Below are 21,107 nucleotides of genomic sequence, written 5' to 3'. Positions count from 1 at the left end.
TTGCTGTGTTTGGAAAACAGTCTTTTGATTAAACACCATCTGAGTACGTCTAGTGTGAACTCTAGATTATGGCAACTGACGATTATTAGACGATAAAGTAAATTAAGTGACATGTATGAATGCATATCATATTATCTAAAGTATTTTGAGGTAAGGTATAACAAACTAGTGGTAAAGAGCTTGCTTGCCAATGTAGAAGACACAAGAGCCGCAGGTTCAATCCCTGGATTGGGAAGATCCGCTGGAGGAGGGTATGGCAACCCATTCCAATATTCTTGTCTGGAGAACTCCAGGGATAGAGGAGCCTGGCACACTACAGTCCATAACATGCATGCACACACATAAGAAGCAAATTCAAAGTGACTTAACATTCCACACAATATTCAACACTGAATATTGAGGATGAGTAGCAGAAAAGTCAAACTATGTTGATTTGATTAGAAGGCTCACATATATGAACAATGAATACGGGAAAAGCAAGGGGCCAGAGGAGTGCCTGTTTAAAACTTTTACAGCTTGTTCTTTTGCGGCTTGTTCCTCATATCCGTTCGTCTATTTGCAATGCTACAGATCTTTGTTTATTTGATCAGCGTTCCGGCTCCACGTCTCCTTCAGTTTTTGGTCACAAGATGACTACCTTCAACAACAAGGACCACATGCTTTCTCGTTCAAATCAAGGGCGGGGTAGGAGGGGAGAGGGTGCCACGTCTCACAACCTTGGGCAAAGTCCTGTAGTTGGTGCCCACTGTCAAACCGTTTGTTATGGCCAGGGGAACACCACAGGACAGGACTGATCCAAATTGGATTTATTTTGGGAGAAGTGTGAGGTTAGTTCCACCTAAATTTCTGAGGTATGTGCTACACAATGTAAAATAAATGTCAGGCAAGTGTTCCCCACAATCACTATCAAAGCATGTAAATATACAACAATGATATGATTTTCTCTGTTGAAGTGAAACAAAACAAAACAAAACTTTACTCTGAGCATATGTAATAAAGATCCTGACTGTATTTTTGATGTTTGATCACTGACAACTTTCAAGCCTCATCCATTCTCTGTTGACCTGCATCTGGGCAGGCTGATATGAAAGCCCTGATGCTCCTTCTCTGGTGCCATAGAGAAATTCAAGCTGTAGAAGCCCTGGTGGCTGCATGAGAATTTTCATCTTAGAGCTACAGCCTAGCCACCATAAAATGCCCAAGGCTAGTCTCCAACTCCACTACAAGGACATTTTGGATTTGCTAGGAAGGCTTGCCCTGCTCTTTCTAGAAAGTCTCGTTATGTGAGCAATAACTTTCATATACCCCTTAGTATATGTGTGGTTGAAATCTGAACCAAATTTCAGGTGTGTGTCCATTTCACTCCTGTGGGTGATTGCAATAAGTTATAAGAATAATAAGTTGTAGTGTTTCATTATTCTTATCAACAAGTGTATCATCTTCCTGAATCCCCTACTTCTTTGAAAATTACCAGAAACTTGGGATATATCTTTTGTTCTTTCTTAATGTTTCTTTTTTCTTTTTTGCTGCCCACCATGCCTTTCAAATCCTCTTTGCCAACTTCATGACTACTACCTCAACTCAGACTTTCAAAATTTCTCATTCTAACTGAAGAAAGCTGAGCGCCGAAGAATTGATTCTTTTGAACTGTGGTGTTGGAGAAGACTCTTGAGAGTCCCTTGGACTACAAGGAGATCCAACCAGTCCATTCTAAAGGAGATCAGTCCTGGGTGTTCTTTGGAAGGAATGATGCTAAAGCTGAGAAACTCCAGTACTTTGGCCGCCTCATGTGAAGAGCTGACTCATTGGAAAAGACTCTGATGCTGGGAGGGATTAGAGGCAGGAGGAGAAGGGGACGACAGAGGGTGAGATGGCTGGATGGCATCACTGACTCAATGGATGTGAGTTTGAGAGAACTCCGGGAGTTGGTGATGGACAGGGAGGCCTGGCGTGCTGCAATTCATGGGGTTGCAGAGTCGGACATGACTGAACAATTGAACGGAACTGAACTGAACTGAACTGAACTGAATTATTTCATCAGTCTTCCATTATAATAATTGGTTTGTTTTCCCAGTCTTGGCCATTTATTCTCTAATATCTCCATCTTCCACACTGTTCCTGAAGTAATTCTCCCCTAAACTTGCCTAAACAATCCATTAGATTTCCATGAGATTTCAAACTCCTTAGAAGTTAGCAAAACTATTCATCTTGCCCTATCTACATTTTTCCATTTCCTCTGCCACATTTCCACTCATCATTACCTTTGCTTCCATTATACCTACATACACACTACACAACACTTAAGTAAACAGTTCATATGCAAGGAAATACATATAAAGGTACATGCTTCTTTGTCTGGAGCACATTTGCATTTCTTAGCTTGGCCAATTTTAATTGATTCTTCAAGATTCATCTTGTGCTTTATATTTTATGAGAAGTACTTCCTGTTTAGTGCAGAATGAGTGACATGCTCCTCCACATTTCAACAAACTTGAACTCAGTGCTTACTATCGTTGTAGTTGATTTGATCCTCTACATCTTTCTTCAGATTTGATCTTCTTGAGGGCAGGAACTACGTGTCTCATTTCAGAAGGTCACAATCTATTAGGGTGGTAAGTCTGTAGATACATAAATAACAAAGGTAGCTAACAATAAAAAAGATGACTTATGGCAAGTAAGTAACAGAGTCATAAGTCCTAGAGGAGATAAAAAGGCTCACTGTGGAGAAATTAGGGCCTTAGTACATAAATGGAAATGAAAAAAATAGCAGCCACTTTGGAAAACAGTTCAACTGTTCCTCAAAAGGTTAAACATAGAGGTACCACATGACCCAGCAATTCCACTGCTATGTGTATATATATATATATATACACACACACACACACACACACACACACACACACACACACACACACAAGAGAAATGACAACATATGTTGATACAAAAACTTGTATATCAATGTTTATAGAAGTATTACTCATAATAGCCTAAAAGTGGAAACAATCCAAATGTCTACCAATTGAAGAATGGATAAACAAAGTTTGTCAACATGGCTTGAAGTGAAAGAAGCCAGTCGCAAATGACTGCATATTGCAGATTCTGTTCACAGGCCATGTCCTGAACAGACAAACCTATAGAGACAAAAGAGTAGATTAGTGCCTGTCTAGGGCATCAGGGAGAAGGGAACAAGAGGAATGGGGAGTGACTGACAAAGGCTATGAGGTTTCTCTTGGGAGTGATGAAAATGTTCTGAAGTTGATTGTTGTGATCGTTGCACAACTTTGTGACTGTACCAACAACCACTGAACTGTCCTTAATAAAAGGAGAGAAAGACTTCCTGGTGCTGGAGAAATCTGGATACACAAATGAATGATGTGAAAAGCAGAGACAGCACGTTGTAGTGAATTAACAAATCTTTTTGTTCAGCAGACTTGATCTGAATCTGCTCTGCCACTTGGTCAAGTTACCTTTCCTAAGCCTGTATCCTCATCTAAAAAGTGAATATATCAGTATACTCATTTCAGAGGATTAGTGCGATGACAAATTATATAACAGATGAAAATATTTAGCCGAGAACAGAGCGAGTTTCAATAAATATTAGTTTCTATTAGTCTTATAAACCTGCTCAATATTGAATATTGGATTAGGTGGGACAGAAAGAGCAGGTTATATCAGTGAAAACTCTCAGAAACTTATTTGACGTTTGTAGCAGAAAGAAATTTGAGGCACAAAATAATACAAAGATAATGGTATATATTCAACTTAAGAAACATTTATTAAATTCTTTCTTCTAATCACTAGACACTGTGCTAGATTGTAGAATATAAAAGATAAAGGAGAAGTAGACTAAAAGATGTGCAAATAAGAAGTGGTCCTTGACTTGGTGGTCCAGTACACAGGTAAACAAATAATGTGTAAGAAAGTATCCTATTTCTTATAAAAGAAATGTTGGCTTTGCATACACCTAAGATGGTGGACAGGAATAAAAGGGTACATAAGAGGTGACATCCATGCTCAATATTGAAACTGTTTGTTAACCCCTTTAGCCTGCAATTACTGGAAAACTGATTGTTAGGATTCTTTGCTGACATTTTCCACCTCCAATACAGAGCAGAGATGATTACAGGCTTGATCCACTTTTCTTCAATGGAAAGATGAGAAAGATAATGTCCAAAGTGTTAAAGTTTAAAATGTTAAAGAATGCCTGTTATACAATGATCATCAATATTCCAGACACTAATGATTAAATTCCCAGGCTACTTGTCTTTTTTATTTGACTGTCGACTCCTTGAAGGCAAAAATCTTGAGTGTATCTTGTGCTCTTTTTGGATTGTCCCAATTTGGCTCAGTAGTTACATTAACAAATTGTTAAATGTTTCCCAAATCCCTCTTGGCTTTCCCGGTGGCTCAGTGGTAAAGAATTCACCTGCCAATGCAAGAGTCACAGGTTTGATCTCTGGGTGGGGAAGATCCACTGGAGAAAGTAATGGCAACCCACTCCAGTTATCTTGCCTGGGAAATCCCGTGGACAGAGGTACCTGATGGGCTATAATCCATGGGGTTGCTAAGAGTCAGACATGACTCAGTGACTGAACAACAACAAATCCCTATTATGTCGAAATTGGAAGAATCTTTATTAAAAAAATAATCTATATAACTATGGGTGTCTTCTCTAGCGGCTCAGACGGTAAAGAATCTGTTGGCAATATGGGAGACCTAGGTTAGATCTGCAATGGAACAACAACAAAAAAACAACTTTATATAACCATGCTTGTTTTCAAATAAAATGGTCAGTTTTGTCATTCTCTCTTTTCTTTAGGAGAAACTATTTGAAGGTTTGGTAAACAGGGGGTACCTTGGCAGCTGAAAACAGATTTTCCTTTGAACAGAGATGGCATGTACAGATCGCTGTGATGTGGAGATAAGGACAAGAACAAATGTAATTCTAGAGCAGAGCTCTTTTGCTGGAGTCATGCAGCAGTGGTCTGGAGAGGCTCTGGACTTGACTGCAACCTGGTGCTGTGAGTTCTGATGGTCAAGAGGAGACGTTGTCTAGTCCACTCTTTTCTTGAGCACTTAACTCAGTTCCAGGATTTAGGGTACTCTGCTTGAAGGTGGTTAAGAAATCAGGGCCCGTTCTTCTCAGGACCAGCCCTACAAAGTCCTAGACAGGCGTGCCATTATGGGGATGGTTTGACTTGTATGGGTTAGGTACAGAAACAGGGTCTGTCATTCAAGTGAACAAGAAGCTGGAACCAACAGGAGGTTGCGCCCGAGTCAACCTGTTTCACAGGGAAGCGCTCTGACGACCACAGGAGCCAAGAGTGGCGGGCCTCAGAAGATGGGGCCTGGGGCTCGCGCTTGGCCTTGGCACACGTGACGCGCCTGTGGGCGTTGAGTGACAGGCGCGGCGTTGGGCGGGCCTTGGCGGAAATCAACTTCCGGGGGCAGAGGCTCTGGAAGCCGGGTGGTGAGTGCGCTGTCCCAACGCCCGTACCTGGGCCGCATTCCCCTAGGTCTGGGTCGCGCCCGGGTGCGCGCGCGTGGCTGTGTGCTGGGGTGGCTCACCAGGCGCTGTGGGGGAGCAGCGCGGCGGTGGTGGCAGTGACTGCAGGCGGCAGCGGCGAGAGCCGGGGCGCAGGTAAACGGACGCTCGCCTTCTGGGCCTGGGTCTGGGGCCCGGGCCGCAGGAGGCCGGCGGCGCGCCCTGAGGCGGCCTGGGCACGGGCGGGGAGCGCGGCCGGGCTTCCGCCACCGGTGGGTACGGCCCCGGCCCAGGGAGATGTCGGGCCGGGGAGTCACGGGGCGTGACCCGCCGCGGGCTGGAGCTGAACCTCGCTCCCCAGCGGGCGGTGTCTACCCGTGCTTGCCCTCGCCGGCAAATTTCTGCCCCGGCATGTTCCAGAACCTAATGTTTTCGGAAGTCTACGCACAAGTACACGTGATTACTGTGTCACCAAAGCTCTCATGAACGGTAACTTTGATCCTTGCCGAGTTTTCACCGATCGCGCCTGGTTTAAGTTTTCCCTTTGATTTAAGTACAACAGTGTCCGTCAGACAGTCACATTTCCTTGTCGTTACTTTGGGCCACAGACTGCAATAAAAGTAGCATTTCAGAGTGAAGGCAGTGGCTGGTAACTTTCCAAGTGGTGAGGCATCTTTCATCCCCTTAAGTGCGCCCCCTCTCCCACAATAAAGATGATTCTTCCATCTGCCCTTTTTGCACACTGCGGAGCAAAGCTTTGAACGTAAAACCTATTAAAAGCAGCGCTGAGTGGGTTTTTTTTTTTTTTTTTTTTTTGGTAGGATGCTGCTGCTGCTACTCTCACTTGCTTCCCTGATGAGAGTTGGGGCACAGCCTGATTACCTGGAGGGTCAAGTTCTGACCACAGTTGTAGGTGATTCAGAGGCGCCTTAGGAATTAGGGCTCTTTCTCCTTATCCCCCCTTCTGAACTGTACAGGAACTGATGCCCACCTTACTCGTTAAATAATTATCTGGGCGGTAGTTGGACGAAGGCTTTTGGACAGCATTTTGAATGTTGCATTCGTGCTGGTGATTGGGGGTAGGCTGACTTTTCATCTCGTCACGGGGGGATGGGCTAACATTTCACCCTACAATTTAAGACCGAATTCCCAGAATATTTAGTTGGGTGGTATGACAGGGACTGGCAATAAATTCACGTTGTTCTTTGCCATCGGAGACCTGTATCCTTCATCTTATTTGCTTTCTGCTGCAGTTTCTGTTCCATTGAGGGGATTAGCGCTACTGTACCTGTAAGGTTAATGGAGCTGGAGGATGCCAGAGAGAGTGCACCTGTGTGGTGCTGGTGAGTGGGTAAATTGTGTGGTAGAGAACTGACCAGGTTACGAAGTTTGGTATACTGCAGGCTGGCTAGGAGGTTGTTCTGTGAGTTGGGAAATCTTATTATTAACTGGTGTCCTAGCAACAGTACATGCCAAATGGAATAAACATAAAACAAAGTGGTGAAAGTTACAATTTACCTAACTTTTATTAAATGGAAAAATGTATCTTCTTATTGGAGTGATCAGCTCAAAACTCATGTTTATTTTAATCGTTTTATTTTAATCATCTTGATATCAGACAGACTGCAGAAGGTCATCATAGAGAGACAGCATTTTTTTTTTTTTTTTAGTGGCAGCGGGGGTGGGGGGGTGGGGGGAGAGGATAGAAGGTTACCGAGTAGCTAGTCTGAAGCTTAAATGGACAAATAGGAATTTGCCTAGTTAGAGGCATTTTATCTTGTATTCCTAGCTATAGATATATGGTTATAAAGTATATAGGATTGTTATGAATAAAGAAAATTATATTTATTGTCTTGTTCTTCATAGCAGAAATTGGGGTGGAAGTGCATTCAGTTGGCTGAGGTCATTTTTATTAGTAACTTGGAAAGGGCATGTTTCGGTGAGTGTTTCCAAATTTTAGCTTGTAATCACTGTGCCTCCTTTATCAATCTGTTCCTTGTGACTTTTGGTCTTTCTTGAAACTCATCAAATTTTGTTATTTTCTGTCTAAGCAATGAGAAAAATAAAAAGGACACACTGGAGTAACTTTTTATATCAGTGTGTTTCTTCTTCCTTATGATAAGTCAGTTTTTTGATTTGTAATATTTCTAAAACTTTTTTGTTTCCCCCATGGTTTCTCCTCCACCCCAATACCCATTTAGATGGGTTGTCATTTAATTTGAAACATATTTTTCAAAGCTTCCCTGGTGGCTCAGTGGTAAAGAACCCACCTGCTAATGCAGGAGACTGGGACTTGATCCCTGGGTGGGGAATATTCCCTGGAGAAGTAAATGGCATCCTATCCCTGTATTCTTGCCTAAAAAATTCCTTGGACAGAGGAGTCCAGTGGGCCTCAGTCCATGGCGTTGCAAAGAGTCAGACATGACTGAGCAATTAAATAACATGTTTTTCAAAAGAGCATGTCTTGTGTCTTTTAAAATGTGGGCTTATTGAGGTATAGTTTATAAGTAAAAACACTCTTAGTATCTTGTTTTTAAACTGACACATGCACAATATTCATATAACTACCACCACAACCAGACACAGAACATTTCAGTCATTCCAAACGTTCCCTCGTGCGAGTTTGTAGTTGGTTTCCTCCCCTCAGTGGTAGATCAGGCAACCACTGATCTGTTCCCTATCCATGTCGCTTTGTCTTTTCTGGAATGTCATAGAAACGAACTCCTACAACAAATAGAATTTTTTTCTGGTTTCTTTCAGTTAATGCTTTTGTGATTCACCCATTTTGGTGCATGTATCAGTACTTTGTCCTTTTTTGCTTTATTGCCATGTACTATTTCATTTCTTTGCATTGATCACTGAGGAAGGCTTTCTTATCTCTCCTTGCTATTCTTTGGAACTCTGCATTCAAATGGGTATATCTTTCCTTTTCTCCTTTGCCTTTAGCCTCTCTTCTTTTCTCAGCTATTTGTAAGCCCTCCTCAGACAACTATTTTGCATTTTTGCATTTGTTTTTCTTGGGGATGGTTTTGATTACTGGCGCTGCACAGTGTCACGAACCTTCGTCCATAGTTCTTCGGGCACTGTGTCTATCAGATCTAATCCCTTGAATGTATTTGTCACTTCCACTATATAATCATAAGGGATTTGATTAAGTCAAACCTGAATGGTCTAGTGGCTTTCCCTACTTTCTTCAATTTAAGTCTGAATTTGGCAATAAGAAGTTCATGATCTGAGCCACAGTTGGCTCCTGGTCTTGTTTTTGCTGACTGTATAGAGCTTCTCCATCTTTGGCTGCAAAGAGTATAATCAGTCTGATTTTGGTATTGACCATCTGGTGATGTCCATGTGTAGAGTCTTCTCTTGTGTCATTGGAAGAGGGTGCTTCCTATGACCAGTGCGTTCTCTTGGTAAAACTCTGTTAGTCTTTGAACTGCTTCATTTTGTACTCCAAGGCCAAATTTGCCTGTTACTCCAGGTATCTCTTGACTTCCTACTTTTGCATTCTAGTCCCCTATGATGAAAGGGATATCTGTTTTGGCTGTTAATGCTAGAAGGTCTTATAGGTCTTCATAGAACTGTTTAACTTCAGCTTCTTCAGCATAACTAGTTGGGGCATAAACTTGGGTTATTATATTGAATGGTAGAAGGGAAAAGACTAGAGATTTCTTCAAGAAAATTAGTGATACCAAGGAACATTTCAGGCAAAGATGGGCAAATAAAGGACAAAAATGGTATGGAACTAACAGAAGCAGAAGATATTAAGAGGTGGCAAGAATACACAGAAGAACTGTACAAAAAAGATCTTCATGACCCAGATAACCACGATGTGTGATCACTGATTTAGAGCCAGACACCCTGGGATACAAAGTCAAGTGGGCCTTAGGAAGCATCCTTAGAAACAAAGCTGGTGGAGGTGATGGAATTCCTTTGAGCTATTTCAAATCCTAAAAGATGATGCTGTGAAAGCGCTGCACTCAGTATGCCAGCAAGTTTGGTCAGCAGTGGCCACAGGACTGGAAAAGGTCAATGTTCATTCCAGTCCCAAAGAAAGGCAATGCCAAAGAATACTCAAACTATTGCACTCATCTCACATGCTAGTAAAGTAATGCTCAAAATTCTCCAAGCCAGGGTTCAGCAGTACATGAACTGTGAACTTCCTGATGTTCAAGCTGGTTTTAGAAAAGGCAGAGGAACCAGAGATCTGATTGCCAACATCCGTTGGATCATCAAAAAAGCAAGAGAGTTTCAGAAAAACATATACTTGTGCTTTGTTGATTATGCCAAAACCTTTGACTGTGTGGATCACAACAGACTGGAAAATTTTTCAGGAGATGGGAATATCAGACCACCTGACTTGCCTCCTGAGAAATCTGTATGCAAGTCAAGAAGCAACAGTTAGAACCAGACATGGAACAATGGACTGGTTCCAAATCAGGAAATGAGTACGTCAAGGCTGTATATTGTCACCCTGCTTATTTAACTTATATGCAGAGTACATCATGAGAAACACTGGGCTGGATGAAGCACAAGCTGGAATCAAAATTGCTGGGAGAAATATCAATAACAGATACGCAGATGATAGCCCTACTTTGGCAAAAAGTGAAGGAGAACTGAAGAGCCTCTTGAAGAAAGTGAAAGAAGAGAATGAAAAAGCTGGTTTAAAAGTCAACATTCAAAAAACAAAGTTTGTGGCATCCAGTCCCATCACTTCATGGCACATAGATGGAGAAACAATGGAAACAGTGACAAGCTTTATTTTCCTGAGCTCCAAAATCACTGCAGATGGTGACTGCAGCCATGGATTTAAAAGACACTCCTTGGAAGAAAAGCTATGATCTAGACAGCATATTATAAAACAGAGATATTACTTTGCCGACAAAGGTCTGTCTCGTCAAAGCTATGGTCTTTCCAATAGTCATGTATGATTGTGAGAGTTGGACTGTAAAGAAAGCTGAGCACTGAAGAATTGATGCTTTTGAACTGTGGTGTGGGAGAAGACTCTTGAGAGTCCCTTGGACTGCAAGGAGATCCAACCAGTCAATCCTAAAGGAAATCTGGCCTGAATATTCATTGGAAGGACTGATGCTCTGCTTGAAACTCCAATACTTTGGCCACTGATGTGAAGAACTGACTCATTTGAAAAAACCCTGATACTGGGAAAGATTGAAGGCAGGAGAAGGAGATGACAGAGGATGAGATGGTTGGGTGGCATCACCAACTCTATGGACATGAGCTTGAGCAAGCTCTGGAAGTTGGTGATGGACAGGGAAGCCTGGCATGCTGCAGTCCTTGGGATTACAAAGTGTTGGACTGACTGATCTGACTGCCTATTTTATTTTATGGCTATATCACAGTCTTATTTATTCACCAGCTGATGGACATTTAGGTTGTTCCAGTGTTTCTCATTTAGGAATGAAGGCGCTATAAATATTCATGTACATTTCTTTGTACATTCTTCTGTGGGTCTTTGTGTAGATAAATGCTTTCATATCGTTTGGTTAAATTTCTAGGAGTATGAGTCTCTGATTATGTGGCAAATGTTCACTTAACTTTATAACAAATTACCAAAGATAAGAAATTGTCAGCATTGTTTGATGCTTCCATTTTCTCCACATGCTGGTCAGCATTTGTCATTTTGCTTTTAATTTCAGCTATTCTAATAGATATTTAGTGCTATCTCAATGATGTTTTAGTTTGAATTTTCCTATCAGCTAATATGTTGAGCTTCCCTGGTGGCTCAGATGGTAAAGAATCTGCCTACAACGCGGGCAACCTGGGCTCGATCCCTGAGTTGGGAAGATCCCCTAGAGGAGGGCATGATAACCAACTCCAATATGCTTGCCTGGAGAATCCCCATGGACAGAGGAGCCTAATGGGCTACAGTCCATGGGGTCGCAAACAGTCGGACACGACTGAGTGACTTAAGCACAGCAATATTTTGAGCATCTTTTCATGTCCTTATTTGCTATCTTGTGTGATTTCTTTTGTGAAGTGTCTGTTAAAATCTTTGGTCTGTTTTATTAGTGAGTTATAAGAAGTCTGGATCCGATTCCTTTATCAATATAGGTTGACAGATATTTTCTTTCAGTCTATGGTTTGTCTTTATTTTTTTAATTGTATTTTTCAAAGAGTTGAAGTTGTACATTTTGAAGAAGTCCACATTATCATTTTTTTTCTTTTGTGATTTGTGCTTTTGCATCCTATCTAGAAAATTTTGACTAAACCAGAGATACAATGATTTTTTTTTTTTCTGTGTTTTCTGTTAGAACTTTTATAGTTTTAGATTTTACCTTTAGGTCTGTGATCTGTTTTGATCAGCTTTTTATTCATTTCTGTTTGTAGTACAAGATATGTGTCAAAGTTCTTTTTCTCTCTTTCTTTCTTTTTTTGGTATATGGACACCTAATTTGTCCAGTAACACTTGTTGAAAAGACTATCCTTACTATCCTTTCTTCAGTAAAATTTCTTAGCTTCTTTGTCAGAAATCACTTGACTCTATGTGTAGATATGTTCCTGGACTCTCAGTTCTGTTCTGTCATTCCATGTGTCTTTCTTTTGGCCAAACACACTGTCTTCATTAATGTAACTTTGTAGTTTTGTTTTGAAATTAGGAAGTCTTGAGTCTTCCAATTTTTTTTTTTTAATTGTTTTGGTTACCTGAGCTCTTTCTTTCCATGTATGTTTGTAGAATCAACCTATTTCTATAAAAAAGCATCCTGGAATTTTGATTCTGGACGCATTGAAGTTATAATTTTGCTTGAAGAGAATTGACATCTGAATGGTTTCTAATCCATTAATAAAGCCTTGATTTTCCTCATTAATATTTTAAGCTTTTAGCAGAAAACTGTAACACACATTAAAAAAAATATATGTCTGTTTCATGTTTTTGGTGCTGTTGTAAATGATATTCTTTTTAAAAATTTCAATTTACAATTATTTATATAAATAAATTGATACTTTATTTTGACCCTGAATTCTCAACCTTGTTAATAAATTCACTTACACTAGTAGGTTTTGTAGACTGTTTGGAATTTTCTGTCTAAACAATCTTGTCTGCCAGTAGAGACAGTTTTAGTTAGTTCATATTTTCCTATTTGCCTTTTATTTATTTTATTTTCTCATTATACTGGCTAGGATCTTCATGATGAGGTTAAACAGAACAAGTAAGAGCTGACATCCTTGCCTTAATTCTCATCTTAGTGAGGAAAGTGTGTTATCTTTTACCATGAAGTAGTTAATTATTGTTTTTTTGTAAATACAATTCTCATCAGATTGAGGAAATTTTCTTTAACTTCTAGTGAAAATTTTTTAAAAATCATAAATGAATTTTGTATTTTTTTGATTGTGGAAATTGTAGTTGATTAGAATGGAAAGTTGAGAAATAAACCAGTAAAGAAAAGAATTAATCCATTTCTATTAGTGTGAAATAATTCCTGCTGTGTCTTGCTGGCATTTTTTGTTTGTTTTTATTTTGAAAACATTTAAAAAACAAAGTTGTAAATATTGTTATATTTTTTCATTTTCACTAAACATTACACTCATTGCTTACTACATCATGAATTACTTGAAAATTTGACTTGTATGTTCTTGATTTATCATTTGGATGGTTGTTTTCCCCATTAGAATTAATATTAAGTCTATGGGCATAATTCTGATAAAATTCTTTTAGTTAATTTTTAAAAAGTTGATTATTACTCAAAATGCATGAACTTTTTTCAAATTCTTAATATACACTGCCCCCTTGTTTAATTTTATATTCCTAGAATTTATCTGCCTGGACTTTAATTTGCAACAATCTTGGAGCAAAAGGTGGCAGTTAATATCGTTGATTTTTTTGAGCCGTGTTGCAAGATAGACTCCTAGGATTTCAGAAACTCAGTTTATTAGATTGATCTAGTTTATATCATTTATTTTATAGGTTTAGCATGTGCAATGGGTAAATGACTTTTCCTTCCACATTATTATTTTTCTGTCAGTGATCTAGATAAAATTCCTAATGTGTTTTGTGTAATGTAAAATGCTCAGGTTCTTTTTATAAGGATTGTAGAAATCTTTGTGTTCAATATCATGCAGAAACCCTTTATGCATGTTGTTTTATTGAATTCCAACCATAAGCTTTTGTTGTAGGTAAGTAGTATTTTCCCCATTTAATAGGTGAGGAAACTGAGTCTCAGACAAGTGAACCATGTTATTCAAGGTTGTATCAACAGTGAGTGGTAAAGTTGGATTTATCACAAGTGTTTTTTTTAATACTGCTTTTATTTGTAGACTACAATATCAATATTTGTATTTGTAAGGCCTCCTCTGACAGCCATTTTACTTTTTTGCATTTCTTTTTCTTGGGGATGGTCTTGATCTCTGTCTCCTGTAAAGTGTATCAAACCTCCGTCCATAGTTCATCAGGCACTCTGCTATCAGGTCTAGTCCCTTAAATCTATTTCTCACTTCCACTGTATAGTCATTAGGGATTTGATTTAGGTCATACCTGAATGGTCTAACGGTTTTCTCCACTTCTTCAATTTCAGTCTGAAATTGAATAAGGAGTTCATGATCTGAGCCACAGTGGGCTCCCGGTCTTGTTTTTGCTGACTGTATAGAGCTTCTCCATCTTTGGCTGCAAAGAATATAATCAGTCTGATTTTGGTGTTGATCATCTGGTGATGTCCATGTATAGAGTCTTCTTTTGGAAGAGGGTGTTTGCTATGACCAGTGTGTTCTCTTGGCAGAATGCTATTAGTCTTTGCCCTACTTCATTCTGTACTCCAAAGCCAAATTTGCCTGTTATTCCAAGTGTTTCTTGACTTCCTACTCAGGCTGTCTGGGGAGGCCTTACAAATAGCTGTGAAAAGAAGGGAAACGAAAAGCAGAGAAAAGGAAAGATATATCTATTTGAATGCAGAGTTCCAAAGAATAGCAAGGAGAGATAAGAAAGCCTTCCTCAGTGATCAGTGCAAAGAAATAGAGGAAAGCAACAAAATGGGAAAGACTAGAGATCTCTTCAAGAAAATTAGAGATACCAAGGGAACATTTCATGCAAAGATGGGCACAATAAAGGACAGAAATGATAGGGACCTAACAGAAGCAGAAGATATTAAGAAGAGGTGGCAAGAATACACAGAAGAACTGTACAGAAAAGATCTTCACGACCCAGATAATCATGATGGTGTATTCACTCACCTAGAGTCAGACATCCTGGAATGTGAAGTCAAGTGGGCCTTAGGAATCACTACGGACAAAGCTAGTGGAGGTGACGGAATTCCAATTGAGCTGTTTCAAATCCTGAAAGATGATGCTGTGAAAGTGCTGCACTGAATATGCCAACAAATTTGGAAAACTCAGCAGTGGCCACAGGTCTGGAAAAGGTCCATTTTCATTCCAATCCCAAAGAAAGGCAATGCCAAAGAATCGTCAAACTATCATACAGTTGCACTCATGTCACATGCTAGTAAACTGATGCTTAAAATTCTCCAAGCCAGGTGTCAGCAATACATGAACCGTGAACTTCCAGATGTTCAAGCTGGTTTTAGAAAAGGCAGAAGAACCAGAGATCAAATTGCCAACATCTACTGGATCACCAAAAAAGTAAGAGTTCCAGAAAAACATCTATTTCTGCTTTATTGACGATGCCAAAGTCTTTGTGTGGATCACAATAAACGGTGGAAAATTCTGAAAGAGATGGGAATACCAGATCACCTGACCTGCCCTTTGAGAAACCTGTATGCAGGTGAGGAAGCAACAGTTAGAACTGGACATGGAACAGACTGGTTTCAAATAGGAAAAGGAATATGTCAAGGCTGTATATTGTCACCCTGCTTATTTATATGCAGAGTACATCATGAGAAACTGGGCTGGAAGAAGCATAAGCTGGCATCAAGATTGCCAGGAGAAATTTCAATAACCTCAGATATTCAGATGACACCACCCTTATGGCAGAAAGTAAAGAGAAATTAAAGAGCCTCTTGATGAAAGTGAAAAAGGAGAGTGAAAAACTTGGCTTACAGCTCAACATTCAGAAAACGAAGATCATGGCATCCGATCCCATCACTTCATGGGAAATAGATGGGGAAACAGTGGAAACAGTGGCTTACTTTATTTTGGGGGGCTCCAAAATCACTGCAGATGGTGATTGCAGCCATGAAATAAAAGACACTTACTTCTTGGATGGAAAGTTATGATCAACTTAGACAGCATATTCAAAAGCAGAGACATTACTTTGTCAACAAGAGTCCGTCTAGTCAAGGCTATGGTTTTTCCAGGTGTCATGTATGGATGTGAGAGTTGGACTGTGAAGAAGGCTGAGTGCCGAAGAATTGATGCTTTTGAATTGTGGTGTTGGAGAAGGCTCTTGAGAGTCCATTGGACTGCAAGGACATCCAACCAGTCCATTCATTCTAAAGGAGATCAGTCCTGGGTGTTCATTGGAAGGACTGATGTTGAAACTGAAACTCCAATAGTTTGGCCACCTGATGTGAAGAGCTGACTCATCTGAAAAGACCCTGATGCTGGGAAAGATTGAGGACAGGAGGAGAAGGGGACAATAGAGGATGAGATTGTTGGGTGGCCTCACCGACTCAGTGGACATGGGTTTGGGTGAACTCCGGGAGTTGGTGATGGACAGGGAGGCCTGGCATGCTGCGGTTCATGGGGTTGCAAAGAGTTGGACATGACTGAGCGACTGAACTGAACTGACAATACCAATATGGAGTTCATGTAAGCATTTTGTATAGATTCTGCTTGTTCTGGATTGGTCTTCTTATTTTAATTTTTAGAATAAGCTCATTAAGCTATTTAATCAACACGAGACAGTTTCAGTTAATTCTAAAGTGACCAAATGGGAATTTGTATTATATTTATATCGGTTTATATTGTCTAATTTAAATTATTTTAGATATTTCTTGCCCTATATCCTCTTCCCTTCCCTGTCAAGTCTCAAATAAGGAGTATAAAGACTGTTATTAGCTATTGCTGTAGTTTTACGTAAAGAATTAGAGATACATTTATTGTCACTAGTAGAGAATACAGTAATTTTAAAATTTTGAAATGAGAAGATTACTTTTAAGTTACAGGTTTATTAGATGAAGATTAGAAGTAATGTTAGGTACTTTAAAATGCAGCATGTTATAATTCTAGTAAACCTTTTATCTTTAGAAGTGTATGAACATTTTGCCATTTACATAATGCTGTTGAACACATATATTCATTTAGACTAATTATATCAATGAAAAAAACCACTGTTTTGTAAAGTGTGAAATCACTTTTTTCCATGAAGTGCTATTCAGGAGAGACTGTCTTTCTTCTCCCTTTGCCAGCCTTGCTAACATAGACCATGTGCGTCTCCTACCCAAAGCAGGCATAGATAGTGAAGAAGCCAGCCTAATTGCCTTTTATGTTGTGTCCAATTTTGTGGCAAGAGAGGGTCTACATGATCATTTCAAGATGTTTTACTTTTGTGTTATAAGAATTCAAAATTTCTGCAATTGTAGTAAAGATAGTAGTGCTATATTATGCAAGCTCCGTTAATATGTGTATGCTTCTCTGATAGACTTAGGTGTTTACATGAATATTACTAAAAAACTACATGTTGGATGAATGAAAGTCAGATTTTCGGTTGATTTACAGACTTTTAAGAAATGGATGCTCCAAACCTTGGGTTGTTTATAGTATACCATTCTGCATATTGATTATGAAGTATTCAGTTATACTTCATGTGTTACTGGTGTGCAATATTGTACTTGTGTCTTTGAATCTAAGGCATTGTAGTCTGTACATAGTTGGATCGTGCTTTTTCTTCATTTGCAAATTTCTGCCTTTTGATCAGGTTGTTTAACACATGGTTATTTAAGATAACTATTGATAAGATAAGGATTATACTTGCCATTTTACTGTTAAGTTGGTGCATATGTAATTGAAGTTTTGAATCATGAATTTTAAATCATTATAACTAGGCTTAGGAGAAGGCAATGGCAACCCACTCCAGTACTCTTGCCTGGAAAATCCCATGGACGGAGGAGCCTGGTGGGCTGCAGTCCATGGGGTCGCTAAGAATCTGACATGACTGAGCGACTTCACTTTCACTTTTCACTTTCATGCATTGGAGAAGGAAATGGCAACCCACTCCAGTATTCTTGTCTGGAGAATCCCAGGGACAGCGGGGCCTGGTGGGCTGCCTTCTATGGGGTCGCACAGAGTCGGACACGACTGAAGCGACTTAGCAGCAGCAGCAGCAGCAGGTACATCTTTATTAATCAAAATAGTAACCATTACAACATTTTTGCCAGTGAGAAATAGGTTTGTTTATTCCTGTAGCATAAAAATTTGTGCTTTGGGATTTGATGAACTCTTGGAAAGAATTTTCTGCTTCGTGCTGGTTGTGGAAGCATTTTCCCTGCAAAAAGTTGTCCAGTTGCTTGAAGAAGTGGTAGTTGGTTAATGAGAGGTCAGGTGAATATGGTGGATGTGGCAAAGTTTTGTAGCCCAATTCATTCAACTTGTGAAGCATTGGTTGTGTGATGTGTGGTCAGGTGTTGTAATGGATAAGAATTGGGCCCTTTTTGTTGACCAGTGTGTGCTGCAGACATTGCAGTTTTTGGTGCATCTCATTGCTTTGCTGAGCATACTTTTCAAATGTAATGGTTTCTCTGGGATTCAAAAAGCTGTAGTTGTTCAGATCACCAAATAGTGACCGTGACCTTTTTTTTTGGTGCAGCTTTGGCTTTGGGAAGTGCTTTGGAGCTTCTCAGTCCAGCCACTGAGCTAGTTGTTGCTGGTTGTCATATAAAATCCACTTTTCTTTGCATGCTACAGTCCAATCGAGGAATGGTTAACTGGTGTTGTGTGGAATAAGAGAAGACTCTTCAGAACGATGATTTTTTTAATTCGCGGTCAGTTCACAAGGCACCAATTAACAAGCCTTTTCACCTTTCGAATTTGCTTCAAATTCCAAAGGACTCAACTCAGTGGCTGATGTTGTATTCTTGGGCAACTTCTGTGGTTGTAAGAGAATCAGCTTTGATGATGTCTCTAAATTGGTTGTTGTCAACTTCTAGTGGCTGGCCACTACACTTTTCATCTTCAAGGCTCTCATCTCTGCAAAACTTCTTGAAACCAACACTGCACCATATGTTTGTTAGAAGTTCCTGGGCCAAATGTGTTGTTGATGTTGTGAGTTGTCTCTGCTGGTTTACCTCCCATTTTGAACTCAGATAAGAAAATTGCTTGAATTTACTTTTTGTCTAACATCAATTCCCTAGTCTAAAGTAAATATAAAATAAACAGCAAGTAATGTCAGTAGAAAAAAATAAAGAAATGCATATTAAAATGATGTTTAACATAACCACATTTATTTAAGAATGTATTCCAATATCAAATGGCAAATTTCTACAAACAAAAACTGCAGTTACATTTGCATCAACCTAGTATTTGTTTTCTGTATATTTTTAAGTTTTTGTTGCTGTTCCTTAATCCCATTACTGCTTTGTGTTGTATTAAATAGTGTTCCATTTTCTAGTGTTCCATTTTAATTCTTTTATTGTTTCTCTCACTATGTTTAAGTTACTTTTTTAGTGATTGCCCTGGGGATTATAACTAATGAGTTTATAACAGTCTGTTTGGTGTCTATTTTGAATTAGCACCAACAATCTCAAATTTATAAAAAGTTTGCTCCTGTGTAGTTCCATTTCTTCTCCTTTGTTGTGCAACTATCAACATAAATTACATCTTTCTACGTTGATGCCCATCAACACAGATTTGCAGTCTTTCTTTGTGCAGTTGTCTTGTAAATTGTATAGGTGAAGAAAGAATTACAAATACACCTTTTGTGACAGTCACTCCGGTGTCTCTGACTCTTTGTGACCCCATGGACTATATAGCCTGTCAGGCTCCTCTGTCCTTGAAATTCTCTAGGCCAGAATACTGGAGTGGGTAGCCATTCTCTTCTCCAGGGGATCTTCCCAACCCAGGGATCAAACCCAGGTCTTCCACACTGCAGGCAGATTCTTTACTGTCTGAGCCACCAGGGAAGCCCAAAAGACAATTTTTATATTTACCTGTGTCTTTTATATTTGCCTGTGTAGTTATCTTTACTGGTGCTCTTTATTTCTTTGTGAGGATTCAGTTGCTTTGTGTGGTTCTTTCATTTCAGCCTGATTACTCCTTTTAGAATTCCTCATAGATAAGACCTCCTGGTGGTAAATTTTCTTTGTTTTTGCTTTGAGTAAGTCTTAATTTCTCCTTTTTTTTTTTTTTTTTAGTATTAGTTTTGCTGGGTATAGAATTCTTGGTTGAAAGTCTCTCTTTCAGCACTTTGGGCCATCACATTGCCTTCTGGCCTCCATGGTTGTTTATGAAAAGTCAGGTTAAAAATCTTATCACTGATTCCTTGTACGTGATGAGTAGCTTCTATTTTGCTGATTACAAGATTCTCTTTTTGTCTTTGGCATTTGAAAGTTTGATTATGACACCTTAAAGTGTGGGTCTCTTTTAATTTTATCCTACTTGCAATTTGTTGAACTTCTTGGATGTGTAGGTTAATGTTTTTCATCAAATTTGTGAAATTTTCTAGCATTATTACCTTAAGTAGTTTTTCTGCCCCTTTCTTTCTCTCCTTGTTTTCTGGAACTCTGATTATGCTTATGCATATGTTAGTATTCTTGGTGGTTAGCCACAGGTCTTTGATACTTTGTTAACTTTTCTTTATCCTTTTTCCTTTTGCTCAGACTGGTTAATCTCAATTGACCTATCTTCACATTCACTGATTCTTCCTTCTATCAGTTCATAAATTTGCTGTTGAAGTCTTCTAGTGGATGTTTTAACTTTCAACTCTAGATTTTTTTTAAATTTATTTTTTTTAATTGGAGGATAATTGCTTTTCAGAATTTTGTTGTTTTCTGTCAAACCTCAACATGAATCAGTTATAGATATACATATATCCCCTCCCTTTTGAACCTCCTTCCCATGTCCTGCCCCATTCCACCCCTCTAGATTGATAGATAGATTGAGCAGCTGTTTGAGTTTCCTGAGCCATCCAGCAAATTTCCGTTGGCTGTCTATTTTACATATGGTAATATAAGTTTCCATGTTACTCTTTCCATACATCTCACTCTCTCCTCCCCTCTCCCCATGTCCATAAATCTGTTCTCTATGTCTATTTCTCCATTGCTGACCTGTAAATAAACTCCAGGTTTTATGTTTTATTTTTACAACTCCAGTCTTTTCATTAATATTCTTTATTTTGTGAGACATTGTTATTATTTTTCCTTCATTTAGACACAGTTTCCTGTGGTGATTTGAGACATTATATTTGAACATATTAGAGTCGTGAATTTTAATATCTTTGTCTAATAAGTCTAATGTCTGAGTTTCCTCACGAGTAAATTTCTGTTGACTGCATTTTTTCCCTCTGTGTAGGGGCTCTATGTTTTTGTTTCTTGGCATGTATCATAATTTTTGTTGAAAACTAGACATTTATAAATATATGTCTGTTGGGTATATATATTTTAAAATACATTATATATATGTAATGTGGCAACTCGGGATATTAGATTTTTTTTCTCTCCTCTCCAGGCTTTTAATATTTTTATTGTTACTATTTTTCTTGCTATTTTTCTGTCTTGGTGAACTC

General features: G+C 39.1%; 1 protein-coding gene across 3 annotated transcripts in view; it reads left to right on the top strand.

The window, feature by feature from the left end:
• The first annotated feature begins 5,387 nt into the window (after positions 1-5,387).
• Positions 5,388-21,107, top strand: part of CCDC91 (coiled-coil domain containing 91) — a 408,524-nt gene continuing 392,804 nt past the window's right edge. The window contains exon 1 of one of the 3 annotated variants that reach the window (XM_069585456.1): positions 5,388-5,641. The gene's annotated coding sequence lies outside the window, so the exon portion shown is untranslated. The remainder of the gene's footprint in view (positions 5,642-21,107) is intronic. The other 2 variants (XM_069585459.1, XM_069585460.1) reach the window with 2 other exon arrangements.

The sequence above is a fragment of the Ovis canadensis genome, chromosome 3 (genome assembly GCF_042477335.2).
Source record: "Ovis canadensis isolate MfBH-ARS-UI-01 breed Bighorn chromosome 3, ARS-UI_OviCan_v2, whole genome shotgun sequence".
Lineage (NCBI taxonomy): Eukaryota > Metazoa > Chordata > Mammalia > Artiodactyla > Bovidae > Ovis > Ovis canadensis.
This window is presented reverse-complemented; position numbering and strand designations above follow the sequence as displayed.